We start from the raw sequence: 15,791 nt of genomic DNA, 5'->3' as shown, positions 1-15,791 counted from the left end.
GCCCCTGAATTCAACCTGACCGCCACTAATATGATCTGTGCAAAAAAAAAAGATAACTTTACTGAGATTGCAAAAGGACCTTTGCCTATGTCTATATGATGTTATTAATTTTATATCCTATTCTGTGGACACCATGAGTCCTGCTTGGATCAAATAGTTAAGATCTCCTGATCTAACAGGGTACTGGTACTTCATATTGGAATTAGTTGCTCAAGAGTATGAGGTTTAAAATCACAATTGAAAGACCAACTAGGTAGGAAATGCTATGAGACTGTTATCAACAATTTTCACCAAATTTCCCACAAGTAGTGCTGTGAATCATGTGGATAGACTGTCATCACATTTGTTCCTTTATTACAAAATCTCAAGGACAGTACCCAGGCCCTGAGTAGAAAGAACTTCAAGGCCAGGAAAGATATTTTGTAAAAATGGGTTCTTTGGCCTTCCTGTAGGAAAGTTTCCATTCCTATAGAAACCTAAAATACTCCATAGGGTATAGTCATGGTCCATCAATTGAAGTTGAATTGAAATATCTTATAAGCCTGGGTAATGATAAATTGTCACAAATAGTTTGGTATCTTTTGTCATGTGAATGCACATGCATATACCTTTATGTTTCTGACTGGTTCATAGGTCCTTGCAGAGGATCAAGTTACTATCTAGGACAATGTGGTCCCCATCTGTAAGGTATGGAATTAGACATTCCAAGAGAGATCTCAACATATAAAATGTGGCCAAATATTTCAGTATACTTGAAACAGTATCATAAGGAATCAATAATGATTATTTAAGATCTCAGAATACCAATATATTTGAACGAGAACACAATGGTCTTCTACTGTGTGCACACAGATGTAGGAGACATACTCTTTTCAGTCTTTTCTGTCCAGATGTGTAGAAGCATTTTTGCTGTTCTTCCCTTATGGATTGCACTTTATTTCAAGGCCACTCCCTGGGGTGAATGAGTGGATGTTTAGTTTCTGCTCATTCTAAAAGCTCCTATGTCCTGAAAAGAGAAGTGGTGAACCATGACTTGGGTACATGTTCACCCTGGACCTAATGACTAAGAGTGGGTTAAGTTATACAATTTTTGAGAATATCAATGGTCCTACCACAAGTTTCATCCTGTAGCAATAACCAAAGTTAGGCTTTAGAAGAATTCTGCCTTTGTTCAAAGATTTCAACTCTAAGTTAGATTATTTTCAATAGCCATTCATTGAATGTTACTGGATAAAGTATACAAACATAGTCATATCATCAGCAGGGGCAGTTCATATGACCCAAGGTCATGACCCTGAAGAATCTGCTCTCCAGAGATCTAAGTATTTAACCAAAACCCTCCAGTTCCCAAGCAATCTTGGTCCCAATGAGAGAGCAGGATATTCGGTGAATCCTTGTTTCTTCCTGAGGTTAACCTGGAATGATGCATCTCACAGTGACTGGAATGGACAGAAGCTGGGATACTGAGCACAGTGGGTACTGAACAAGGCTCTCATAGGATTTTCACTAGAACCTCAGGGACCACCCAAGGCCTCCTTCCATTACCTTGACCACTTATATCTTTAGTGTTGTCCACCTCTAGGTCATTTTTCCTCCCATAATTAGCATAGTATTAAGTGTACATTTTTCCCGCTCCTTTGAGAAACATCTTACCCTTAGCTCTCTTTACAGTTTCCTCAATGAATTGTGAGGTTCTTTTACATTTTTTTCTTTCAGTTTTCTTGATCAGAAACATCCTTGTATAAAGTCCCTGTTATAGAGTTGTCAGTACTTTGAGAAAATCACTACCTGGGGCATCCACAGCTAACCATCTTTTCTTCACTTGTCCATGGGGTCTGAGCAAAACCAAGCCAAATCTTTATATGTGAATTCTAATTTAAATGTTTGTTACCAAAAGTTTGATGTGGAGACTTCATCAGGTGTGTTGGAAGTTGGCTGGGCTCATAGTCTAGGCCAGAACTCAAAATGGAAGGTACAGGAAAGAAAAGATTGGTGAGGAGCCAGCCGAGGAGAGGAGCACAGTGCCAAAGTCTTCATGTAATATGCAAGCCTGGCAAGCCCCTTGGGACAGGAGTAAGGAGCCCAGATCAGGGCCTGTGCTACCCATCAGTACACCACCAGCACCACATGGCACCTCCAGCATGGGACATGGTGTGCCCAGGTTTCAGGAGGGCTGACTGTTGACACAGGGACCTGTTAGTCAAGTTAAGCCAGTGGCCTAATGTAATTGTCTTGTCTTATGTAGATGATACAATTGCTGTGGACAAGAAGAATTGCTAGTAAAACTATTGTCTGATGAACTAGTTAAAATTCTTCAGGATATTTGTGTGTGTGTGTGTGTGTCCTAAAAAGAAATTGAAAAGTAGTTCAGAGAGAACTCAAATGACAAGAGTGTCAGACTTAAGTCCTCAGCAAGATAGATCCATTACAATCACAACCAATAAGTGAAAAGGAAAGGTTTCCTTCACTTATTTTCACCTACCTTCACAAAGCCCATTGTGTGCAAAATAATAAGAACAGAAATGTATGTGTTGATGCTTACTGTTGTACAACAGCTAGTTTACAAGTGACAGCAGAGGCAGAGAGTCTCTTCCGTGTGCGGCCCCTGCACTCAGTGGAAAGGAGGACAGTAGTATTGAAAGTGAACTAAAGTCACCGGTAAGTTTGTCTTTTAAATTGCAGGGGAAGCATTGACTAAATGAGCACATGTTTTGTTTTGCTGGTCCTTAGGCTTGAACTCAGAGGCCAGGTGCTGTCCCTGAGCTGCTTTTGCTAAAGTGTAGCATTCTACCACTTGAGCCACAGCACCACTTCCAGGTTTTTCTGTGCATGTAGACCTGAGGAATAGAACCCAGCTCCTCATTCATGCAATGCAAGCCCTGTTCCACTTCGCTACCTTGCTTGTCCTATAAGCAGACTTTTTACGTTAAAAGAAGAAAGATTAGGCTGGTATATAGTATCCACCTTCCATGTACAAGTCCCAAGGTTCAATCCCCCAAAGTGAAAGGAAGATAGTAGAAAATGGGATAATATGAAGTATACAGATACAAGAACAAAGAAAAATAGAAGAACAAAGGCAATGAGCAAGTATTAGTTTTTGTTTGTTCATGATTGTTTCTTTTTTCTTTTAATTGTTGGTTGTGGGGTTTAAACTCAGGAGGGCCTGGCATATCTGTTTATCTTTTCACTAAAGGCTGGCATGCTACCACTTCCAGCCAGAATGTCACTTGTAGTTTTCTGGCATTTAATTGGTGATAAGTCACAATGAATTTTCTGCTGATGTGGTGCTGAGAAATGGAACCCAGTGCCTCATGTATACAAGGCAAGCTCTCTACCACTGAGCCACACTCCCAGCCCTGCCTCCTTTCTTAACACAGTGTGGATGGGGCTGGCAATGTGGCTTAGTGATAAAGTGCTTGCCTAGCATGCATGTAGCACAGGTTTTGATTTCTCAGTACCTAATAAACAACAACTACCAAACACCCCTAGAAGCACTGGTGTTGTAGCTCTAGTGGTAGAGTGGTGCTAGCCTTCAGCATAATGAAATTCAGGAACTGTTCTCACACCTTAAGTTCAAGCTCCAGGAATGTCAAACAACAACAACAACAAATGAGCAAATGAAAACAAAAAACCCAATGTCAGCAAGTTTCATTGATAAACACACCACACACACACACACACACACACACACTTTTTAAAACCATGTTCACCTCTTATATACCATGTCTGCTTACCCTCCCTGCTCCAAATGCTACCTACATCCATAGGAGAATTTATTCTATGTTTCTTTTGCTTTTGCATTCTCAAAAAATTATTGTGAAGGTGATATATATACATATGTATGTATACATACATACATATATGTCTATATATACACATGTGAGTATATATATACATATACACATATATGTATACATACACATGTGTATGTATACATATATACATATGAGTATTTATACATATATATGTATGTCAAATTTCCATAAGCCAGGTATTCATTTCATTACTTGATTGATTCCTCAATTGATTTCATTACTTATTGAACAATATGCATTTTTGCACAATTCCACCCACTTTTTAAAAAGCATTTATTTCTATATATCACAGAAAAACATACTAATATTAGGTATTGATCTCATTGTCCCAGTGCTGTCCCTGACCATCTTTTATCTTAAGGATTTATCACTTGAGCCATTTATCAATTTCTACTTCTGGATTTTTAGGTGATTAATTGTAGATAAGAGTTTCTGAAAGGGCTACATGAAATTAAGTCCTCAGGTCTCAGGTTTATCAACATGAGACGCTTGTGTCCAGCAACTTTAAATATTATTATATGCACTATGTTATTTGTGGTATGATTTTTCTTTTCATGATTCACATGGCTTGATCTCTGGGCCTGGGCTCTGTCCATCAGCTCTTCAGCTCAAGGCTACTGCTCTACTACTGGAACCACAGCTCCACTTCCAGATTCTTCTGTTATGTGGTCCTCAGCAACCTAACCCACGGCCTCATGCATGCAAGGCAAGCACTCTCCACTGAGCCACCTTTCCAGCCCCTACAGTAGCATTTTCAAAGTAATATATTAGGTCTTAGATATTTGTTTGTTGCACAGATTCAACAAACCATAGAACCAAAATACTTGAAAAAGTATGGCACCTATAGTAAACATGCAGCCTTTTAAAAAACTGGCATTATCCAATGAACAATGCATTGTAACAACTATTTAGTAGGATTTAAATTGTAATAGGTATCAGAGGTGATTTAGAGTGTATAGAAGATTCCCTGGAGATTATATTAGAGGTGATTTGCACTGTATAGAAGGATGTGTGCAGGTTACATGAAAGCAAACTAAGAAATACATATCAGATGAGACAAACATAATAAATAGCAAAGTAATCACTAAAATGAAACCATGTTCATATTGTAATATAAAAATAGTAAATATATCAGGTACTGTCTGATTTGAACAGAAGAAAACATACTCAAAAACTCAATAAACCAATGAGACATACATTAATTATCAAGAAATAAAAGTAAATCAATATAAACATACCATAAGCAACAATCAATATTGAAAAATACAAGTAGTCATAATATGAAAGGAAAAGAACCTCAGCACAAATTGTGTTACCAAAGATATAGAGCATTGATAATAACAGGCAAATTATAAATCTGTATAACAAAAGTTCTATGCTGAAAACCAAAGTCTACAATGACATGATTAAAAGGCCAAAGAATGATAATTTCTTTAATCTATCATTATGATTGGAGAAGTAATATTCCTCTAATGACTGAATAACTAGACAAACGGTCACTAGAAACACACACATGGATGGCATTATCTTTACTAAATGCTGCTTATAAAGCACTATGCAGTTATATTTACCAAGACAGACACACTGAGAATAGATCTGAAGAGAAATTGTCTAGAAATCAGTATGACAAATAAATCTATGATATAAATACAAAAAAATCCAACAATATGTTTCTAATAATCTAACAGTAAAACAAACAGAAGGAAACTAGAATGGATATGTAAAAATCTATGTATGTGATCATTGTGATTTATTCAATATTAAAGGGAGCTACTTGTGAAATAAAAACAGTTGCTTTCAATTATGTATGGTGTATTCACATGTATATCTTCTGGTGGGTGTGGCAGAGCCATAGAATGTGAGGGAAATAGGGTGATGAAAGTAAAATATACAACTCAAGAGTAGAGATAGGAGGGAGAGTTTGGGAGAGAATGAAGGCATGGAAGACACTGTATGAAAAGAAGGGTATTTTTACCTCACTCATATCATTATATCTCTCTATACATCACCTCCACAATAACATTAAATTGCATTAATTATAAAACAATACCTCCAGCATAAACGATTTGCTTAGTGAAGAAATTCAACCACAGTTAGAACAGTTACAATTGTTAGAAACACATTACAACACTTAATTTGAAAGATAAACTATTTCAGTTTAGGTTGCATATTAATTCTACATAAACCAGTAACAATAAACTGTTTCATTGTAGTATCCAATTAAGTGTTAATGTTAAATGTTGAGGTAAGAAAAATCAAGGCAAGTACTTCTTGCTCAAGACTGTCATTTTAGCCTAGCTACTAAGGAGGAAACTGAGGTCTGCAAGCCAGCCTGGATAGACAACTCAAACTAAGCAGCTAATGAACAGGTTAGAGGTATGGCTCAAGTGATAGTGCCAACAGTGAGTGAGGAAGTTGACTGACTGTGAGACCTGCAGTTCAAGCTCCAATAGTAGCTCAAGAAAACCATGAAGTATGTGTATTACATGTGTTTCTAAGTTAGAAACTTAATTGTAGTGATACTAGCAAGTCTTCATCTCAGATATAAAGGGAAAAGAAGATGAGTGGAGAAGGTGGGGAAGGGAAGCAAAAGGTTAGGGAAAAGAAGGAAGAAGAGAGAACAAGAGAGTAGTGGAGAGGAGGGGAACAGAGGGAAAGGGAAAAGAAGAGAAGAAGAGAGAAGGGGAGGAATACTTCATGGCATCAGATTTGACAGTAACTGGTCTGGGAAGATTGCTCAGTGGTAGAGTGCTTACTTAGCATGCATGAGGCCCTGGGTTTGATTCCTCAGCACCACATAAGGAAAAATGTTGGAAGTGTTCTTTTGCTTCAATTTGTAATGTACTCTCCTTGAGCTGAAGAGCTGAGCGAAAGCACCCAGGACCCACGACTGAGGAAAAACAAATAAGAAAGCAAGATTTGACAGTAACCCATAAATAGAACTCCAAAAGTACATCATGGAAAAAACAAAGAATCAAACAAACAATGTGAGTCTCTGGTGGATCACACCTGTAATCTTAGGTACTGAAAAGGTGAGATCTGAAGATCGGGTCTCAAAGTCAGCCTGGGCAGGTATAGCTGTGAAACTCTTACTTGCAGTAAATCACCAGAAAACCGGAAGTAGTGCTGTGGCCAAAGTGGTAGAGTGCTAGTCTGGAATTTAAGAGCTGAGGGACAGCATTCAGGCCCAGAGTTCAAGCCCCATGTCCTACAATATATAAATAAGTAAATAAGTAAGTAAATAATTAAATAAATAAATGAGTAATAAATACAAAGGAAAACCTTGTATGTTGAAAAACACTACCAATAAAGGAAATAAGCATGGTATGAGAGAAGTATTTGCATATATTTCTAAGTGGATTTTTAACCAATATGAATTAGAAAATACTAGGATAATCCTTCTAGAAACACCTACACAAAAAAAAATCTAATTTTAAAATGGGAAAAAGATTGAAGAGACTTTTCTAAAAATGACATACACATGTAGTACATTAAAATATAAAAGTAGTTGAATGTCAGTAGTCATGAGAAAAATTCAAATCAAAATTCAATAAAATAACTATTATATACATGCTAGTATGGATATAGTTTTAAATAAAAACAACAAAAATACCCTCAAAGTCTAAAAAAAGCTAGGAAAGATGTGAAAAGAATGTGAACCTTGGTGCATTTCTCTTGGGTATATAAAATTATCAAAGATGAAGCCAGTTGCCTGTGGCTCACACCTGTAATCATAGCTACTCAGATAGCTGAGATTTGAGGATCGCCGTTTAAAGCCTTTATTGGCAGGAAAATCTGTGAAATTCTTATCTCCAATAAAACCACCAGAAAACCAGGTAGCTCCAGTGGTAGAGCACTAGCCTTCAGCTAAAGAGCTGAGGGAGTCCACTCAGGCCCGGAGTTCAAGCCCCTGATCGACCAAACAAACAAACTATGAAAGATGGTATGAAGAGTCCTAAAAAGAACTAAATATAGAATTATATAGGAATATGGTCCAGCATTTCTATACTTGTGTGCAACAGCAGATAAAGCAGGGAGTACAATAAATGCTTGGAGAATCACTTCTCAAAATCTACTCACAATAAGCAAAACATTGAAGCATTTATAACAATAAATGTGTTCAAAGGAAGAAAACTTTACTACATTTTATGGCAGGGATGGACTTTAAGTAAAATAAGCTAAATAAAACACACCAGTCATAAAGGAACAGGCATGGTATAATTTCCCTTACTGAGCTTCCAAGGATCAACAAACTTGTGGAGCCCAAATATAGGATGATTCCAGAGAGTGGGATAGAGAGGAACAGGAGCTGCCTATTCAATGATCAAACAGCTTCACAGATGGAAGATGAAAAGTGTTGTAGCTGTATGGATGGAATGGCCTCACAACAGTGTGGCCCAGTGTTTTATCAATGAACTGTACACATAAGAATGGCTAATGTAGCCACACACAGTCTGAAACACAAGTATTCTCCCTGGACTTGGGAAACACAAGAAAGATTGGTTGCCAGCCTAGGCTACATAAGAAGATGAAGAGTTTGCTGGAGGTGGGTGGGCTGGGATGGTAGGGGAAAAACAAAAAGGAGGAGGCAACAATGCTTAATACCAAATGTACTCATTACCTTGCTCATCTAAGTGTAACCCCTCTGTATGGTATTTTCACAATAAATAAACTTATTTAACAAAAAAGAGCTTGCTGCACTATATAGCAAGACCTGTTATCAAAAGGAACATGGAAAAATCAAATTTTGGATTCTGTGAAGACATATGGGTGACAAACACATCTATTTTACCTACTAAAATAACAAACAAACTGAAAGTGTTTGAACGCATGCTAAAACAGTGTTTAGTTGGAAATACACACTACGAATAGCATTAATAACAAACACACATGGACAAAAATACAAATTATTATAATCTGTGTAGGTTTAAAAGATGATTTCACTGACTATTGCTCAAATGTGTCACATATTCCTGAACCATTTCTTCCACTAGATTCCAAAGGATACATTGCCACACATTCTATTTAGTATTGAAGTTCCAAAGATTAAAGTTTACTACTTAGCAAATGTATGTGAGATTTTGCCATTAGTGATATTTCAAATATGAAAACCATAGTCACTGTATTGTTTATTTTCACAACCAGCTTCTATGTTATAATGTCAGTGAATACAAATATGCAAGCAGAACAAGAAGAAAAAGGAAAACTGCAGGAACCACATCAAATGAGGAGGTTAAACCAGAGAAAAATAATAGAATCTGGGAAACTCAAATTATTTTATGTTTAGCAACAATTTTCCTGTAAAATGAGTGAGAAAAATGTCAATTTTAAGAGCCATGTCACCAAAAGAAAACTGATCAGTAAGAAAATCTACTTCCCAGATAAACCATTTGAAGAAAAGTAAAATTAAGAGAAAAATGGAGGAAAGAGAAGCAGAGAGAATGAAAGAGAAAAAGAGACAGAGAGAGAAATAGACAATGAGAGAAGAAAGAGAGAAATAAAGCTAGTGAAGCCACATGGTGGTGGCTCATGCCTACAATCCTAGCTAGTCAGGAGGCTGAGATCTGAGCATAGAAGTTCAAAGCCAGCCCAGGCAGGACCATCTGTGAGACTCTTATCTCCAATTAACCACTAGAAAATTGGAAGTGGCGATGTGGCCCCAGTGGTAGAGTACTAGCCTTGAGCTGCAGAGTTTAAGTATAGCGCCTAGGGCCAGAGTTCCAGAACTATGACTGAAAAAAAAAAAGAAAGAAGGGATGGCAAAGGGAAACAAAGGAGGAGGCAACAATGTGTGATAAGAAATGTACTCACTATCTTGACCGTGTAATTGTAACCTCTCTGTATGGTATTTTCACAATAAATAAATGTAATGCAAAAGAAAGAAAGGAAGCTAATAAACTTAAAAAACAGAATGAATTGCAAAAATAGGTAAGAGAACTCCTATGAGAGTACCATAGAGAAAAACAGAGATTTCTATGAATACCAGCAAATAGAGCATAAGTTTCAAGTAAAACAAAAACCACAAAGCAGTCCAAGAGTATTTCCAGAGATTAATTGAAGTACTTATAGCTCACTCAGTCCTGTAGAATATTTGAAGTTATGTTTGAGCACACTTTTTCAGCAAATCCAGTAAAATTTCATTAGGATAGTTTACTATTCTATATGAGGATGTGATGTCTGAGCAGTTGATAGCCATCCTTCACCTTCCATGAGAAGTCACCTCCTAGGTATCACTGAATCACATAACTAGTGGGACAACTTTCTCTCACACTAGAAAATGTAGAAACAAACAAGCATACCTGCACTTAACTTGGAATGTCAGATTTTATATTCTGCTAAATCTCCAAGCCATCTTTAGGTTTTTGTTGTTGTTGTTGTTGGTCGTGGGGCTTGGGCTCTGTACCTGTGCTCTTCAGCTCAAGGTGAGCGCTCTACTGCTTGAGCCACAGCACCACTTCCTGTTTTCTAGTGGTTTATTGAAGATAAGAGTCTCACAGACTTTCCTGCCCGGGCTGGCTCTGAACCCTGATCCTCAGGTCTCTCCTCCAGACTAGCTTGGAATACGGGTGTGAGTCACCGGCACCTGGCTACATCTTCAGCATTTTTAGAAACATGTTCCTGAAGCTGAATCTTTTTTTTTTTTCTCTTCTTCAATCTTGGACACCCTTAGGTTCATAATGGAATGTCAAACAAAGTGAAAAATAAAAGAATCTCACTAGAGATCCTTTCATGCTTTCTTGCTGTTGACAATGAATAAAGATTCTGGTACCATGGCTAGGAGCGAAAGCAAATAAGGGAGTCAGAAAAGAACCTGTGTGATTTTACCCTAGATGTTCCTGCTCAAAACATGATATGTGGGCTGGAAAAGCCTTCCTATGGGACAAGAATAATTCCTGTCTTAAGAAGAGCATTAAAGTGTCCACTAAAGACATATGCACGGGGGCTGGGAAGGTGGCTCAGTGGTAGAGCACTTGCCTTGCATGCCTGAGGCCCTGGGTTCGATTCCTCAGCACCACATAAGCAAAAAGAAAAAAGTGGTAGAGTTCTAGCCTTGAGCTGAAGAGCTAAGGTACAGGACCCAGGCCCAGAGTTCAGGCCCCACGACCAGACCCTCCCCCAAAAAAAGAACAGAAAAAAAACTAAAGCTCCTACAAAAGATTGTTGAAAAATTGAACCCAAAAAATGAAAACATGCCACCTGTTCACTAAAAATAATTATCACTGAAATACACCTAGGGATATATAAACTATTTTTCTATTAATGTAAAGATATCTTAGGACTCCATTGATTATTTGTACTCTACCTCATTTATTTTCATATTCAAACACATGTATGTTTTGAACAGTATTTTCACACAAAGTTATAGAGATAAAATATATACAACACATATTTTTGTTTTATAATATTTCAGTAATGGTTGTCATATGGCACATTTCCCATTATGCAAATAATTAGTATACCTTGTACAATGACTTGCAATTTGAGTTTGAACCTGCTTTGGCCAAAGGTACATCAATAATGATGATATAAACACACATTGAGAAGTCCCTCACTTTCCTAAGTAGTCATATTAAGAATCATGTCCATTCTGCTAGAGATACAGGGCCTAATAAAGATGCAACATAAAATGCTGGTCAGAGAAGTGACAAAATCCCAGTCAACCATCCCCAGCCAAGGCACCAGTAGATTGAAGTCTTCTGTGTTACTAAACAATATTAACAGAAAATACACCCCAAAATGTAGATCCATCAAAATTAAAACCAACAAATTATATCCCTATGTGCTTTTGCTTGTACTTATTGGTTGATTAAACAGGTTGATTATCCAGAGTAATGATGTAGGTTTTCAATTACATAGAATGGTAATTGTTAATATAAAATACATGACCTCTACAGTGACATGTACAAAAAGTGAAAATCTATTCTGTATACATCATTGAGGTTGTTTTTGCTCAGAAAGACAATAAGAATCCTTTAAAAGCAATACTTGCACATTACTACTGGGTTTTTCTGTCACAAGAATGTTTTCTTACTTTGAAAAACTTAAAAGAATTTATTATAGACTAAGTGTTCACATTCACTATACTTAAGATCAGGAGTGTTACAGATTTCAAGGTGGGGGCATTTTCTGTGTGTTTTGGGATTTGGAATGTCCTCATACACCTTAGTGACTGAACATTGTGCCTTAAAACTTTCAAGTTTTCTATTTCATATTATTTCATTAGAATATAATCTGAATTTTAAAAAAAGCATTGTAACTGGGCTATCAAGTCTAATAGCTGTAATCTTAGGTATTCAGAAGGCTGAGATCTGAGGAAAGTTAGTATTATCCCCACCTTTAATCCTCAGCTCCACCCAGACCTGAGCTTCTCCCAGACCTAGAGTTCCCTCCACACAGCTTGCCACTCCCTCTGTCATCTCAGACTCACCTGAGCATGTACTTAACTCACTTCCTGCCCCACAGATCCTGTTGCAACATGAAGAGGGACAAATGCTTCTGCTCCCTCTCCTGGGAAATATGGTCCCTCTAATAAACCTTATAATAATCTTTCTCCTGTCCCCTGGGATGGACATGAAGAAACCCTACAAGGATCACAGATTGAAGCCAGGGGGATATAAAAGTCTGAGAGACTTATCTCCAATAGTCTACCAAAGTAGTGGGAAGTGCAAATGTGGCTTAAGTGGTAGAACATTATCATTGCACCAAATAATTTCAAGGTCAGTTTCCAGACCTTGAGTTCAAGAATCAGGACAGGCAGACACACATCAAGGGCATTGTATTGTATTCAAATTATATTTTAACAATTGTTTTTGGTGTACATGTATAGGAAAACTCTCTCATTTTTTTTGTAGGTGTGGGGCCTGAACTCTGACCCTAGGCACTGTCCCTCTGACCTTCAGCTCAAAGCTAGCACTCTACTACTGGAGCCACAGTACACTGCTGGCTTTTTTTGCTTATGTGGTTCTGAGGAATCAAACCCAGGGCTTCATTCAAGCAAGGCAAGCACTCTACCACTGAACCACCTGCCCAGCTAGGCTCTCTCATTTTAAGTGATGTAAAATAGGCTAAGTATATTAGTGGAGAAATTGTAATTTGTCAGAACAGACACATCAATTGTAGTATATCTGTGCCAGCAGCATTTTGAAATTTCAAAAGCCATAGGAAGTGCAGAGGATGAAAAGAGGATCAATATGTTTATATAAGACATTTTCCAGGAATGTTTACCATTCATTGGTTTCAATTCACAAAAAGCAAGATTATAAAGTCACATGGTTGAGTACCAGAATCTCTAGGGTTAGGAGTATAAACGCAAAACCCCTGACTCTCCTTGTCTCGAAACTCAGTGGTTTGTGGGCCACTTTCTCGCATCTGAAGGAACAAGTCCTAATGGCAGCACTAACCTATGAGCCCATAAAATATCATCCACCCCAGACTGGGGAAAGATGGGAAGGGCAGACTCTGGCTGGGAACCTCAGCTCGCTTCCAGTTACAGCTTCCAAGTTCCCCTGAAAAAGAAAAGCTGGGCTTCTACCTCTTGGCTCTGACTATGGAGTGCAAAGCTCTACTTCACAGCACTTCTAGCAGCAAGTGAAATATTGTGAGACCAATGAAAATCACAAATGTATTTGGACCACTGCATAATTTGGCTTTTTAATTCTTAGTTCTTTTAATATAATTGAGGTTATGAATCTACGTAGTTTTTATTTTTGTTTTTGTTAAAAAAGTACGTTCTGCAGAATGCAAATTATGTCTTTTTTTCCCTTAAGGTTTTGAATATCTACCCTCTCAGTTTGCAAAGGTATTTGCAGCTGGGTGCCAATGGCTCATGCATGTAATCCTAGGTACTCAGGAAGCTGAGATATGAGGATCCCAGTTCAAATCCAGCCTGGGCAGGAAAGTTCATAAGCCTTATCTTCAACTAACAACCAAAACAATGAAAGTGGCCTTGTGGCTCATGTGGTAGAGAGCTCACTTTGAGCTGAATAAAGCAGAGACAGTGCTCCGGCGGGGTTCCAGCCACAAGATCGACCAAGAAAAAGAAAAAAGTACTTGCAGACAGTAAACTGATTGATTCTGGCATCATCTTCTCTGCTCTAATATATATACTGGAATAAAATAACAGAATTTAAAGACAGATATACTTTATAATCTTTGAATTAAATTGATTTGTCAAATTCTACTCATTAGTTTCCCAGAAACTCCCAAATTCCATCTATGAAATTTTAAGGAGTTTTTGGTTATTTGTGTCTGAAATTCGCCTTTCCTTATAAAGTTTTCCCCTTGTTTTGTTGTTGGTCCTGTGGCTTGAACTCAGAGCTTGAGCACAGTCTGTGAGCATTTGCTATGCTGTAATTGCCTTTCTTTTATTAATTGCTTTAGGGGAGTAGTGAAAAGTTTCCTCCCAGGGGTTTATTAGAAAATGGTACTCCTCCTCCAAGACTCTTCAAAATAAATGGTTGTCTAGGTAGATCAGGATGAATGTGGGAGGAGGTAGAGTTCAGGGCAGGTCTATGTTCATGTGAAGCTTGATTACTTGCTCCAAACCAGCCTGTTTTTTTTCTTTTCTGTTTTGCATATCCTATTTTGTTTTGATTTTCTACCTCTTCTCTGACCCTAGAAGTTCCTGTCAGCAAGTCTAGGCCACATATCTAGGGGTCCTCAGACTTGTCTTCCCAGACTGCATCCATTACACTGTGGACTAAATCTTTTGTCTCCCTCCCTCATATCAGACATCCTAAGCTTGTCTCCTAATGGTTTGTTGTGATTGTTTTTTTTTTTTTTAATTTAATTTAATTTTATTTGTGAACATACGGTACAGAGGGGTTACAATTACATGGGCAGGATAATGCGTACATTTCTTACCAAGCATTGCAGCCTCCTCCTTTGTTTACCCCTCACATCCCTTCCCAGCCTCCCCCCTCCCCCCAATCCAAATCCTTCTCCTTCCCCTCCCCCCCCCGCACCGAAGTTGTAAAGCTCATTTTTGACATGACAACTTGTACTTCTCATTGTTGCAACAGGTCCACTTGTATCCTTAAGCAACTGGTTTTTCCCTATCTCCTCCACAAGTTATACTGACATCAAATATAATGAAAGCAGGAGTTATAATGTGGGGGAGGGACATACAAAGCAACAAACAGTTAGAAACACATGCATAAAAGAAGAAAACATTAAAATACATATCTAAGGGTTCATTTTCCTGACATCACATTATCTGACCTTTTCCGCTTGACTAATACATATACTATATATAGCAAATAAGGGAAACCATGGGACCTATGTTTCTTTGGGCCTGGCTTACTTCACTTAATATAATTTTTTCCAAGTTTTTCCATTTCCTAACAAATGGGGCAATGTCATTCTTTCTGATGGAGACATAGAATTCCATTGTGTACTTATACCACATTTTCTTGATCCATTCATCTACTGAGGGGCATCTGGGTTGGTTCCATATCTTAGCTATGGTAATAAATGCTGCAATAAACATAGTTGTGCTGGTAGCTTTAGTGTGGTCTTGTTTGTATACATTTGGGTAAATGCCCAAAAGTGGGATTGCTGAGTCATAGGGGAGTTCTATGTGAAGTCTTTTGAGGAACCTCCATACTGCTTTCCAAAGTGGTTGAACAAGTTTGCATTCCCACCAACAATGAAGTAAAGTTCCTTTCTGTCCACATCCCCTCCAGCATCTGTTGTTGTTAGAGTTCTTGATTTTTGCCGTTCTAACTGGAGTGAGGTGATATCTCAATGTTGTTTTGATTTGCATTTCTTTTATGGCTAGGGATGTTGAACATTTCTTCATGTGTCTATTGGCCATCCTTCTTTCTTCTTCAGAGTAGTTTCTCTTTAAGTCTTTCGCCCACTTATTTATTGGGCAGTTGTTTCTTTGAGGATTTGTTGTTGGGGGGTTTAATTTTTTGAGTTCCAAGTATATTTTAGATATGAGACCCTTGTCCGTTGTATGGCTAGTAAAGATCT

This window comes from Dipodomys merriami, unplaced genomic scaffold, assembly GCF_024711535.1.
Source record: "Dipodomys merriami isolate MVZ:Mamm:240054 unplaced genomic scaffold, mDipMer1.0.p SCAF_319, whole genome shotgun sequence".
Taxonomy (NCBI): domain Eukaryota; kingdom Metazoa; phylum Chordata; class Mammalia; order Rodentia; family Heteromyidae; genus Dipodomys; species Dipodomys merriami.
Note: the sequence above shows the minus strand (reverse complement) of the source record.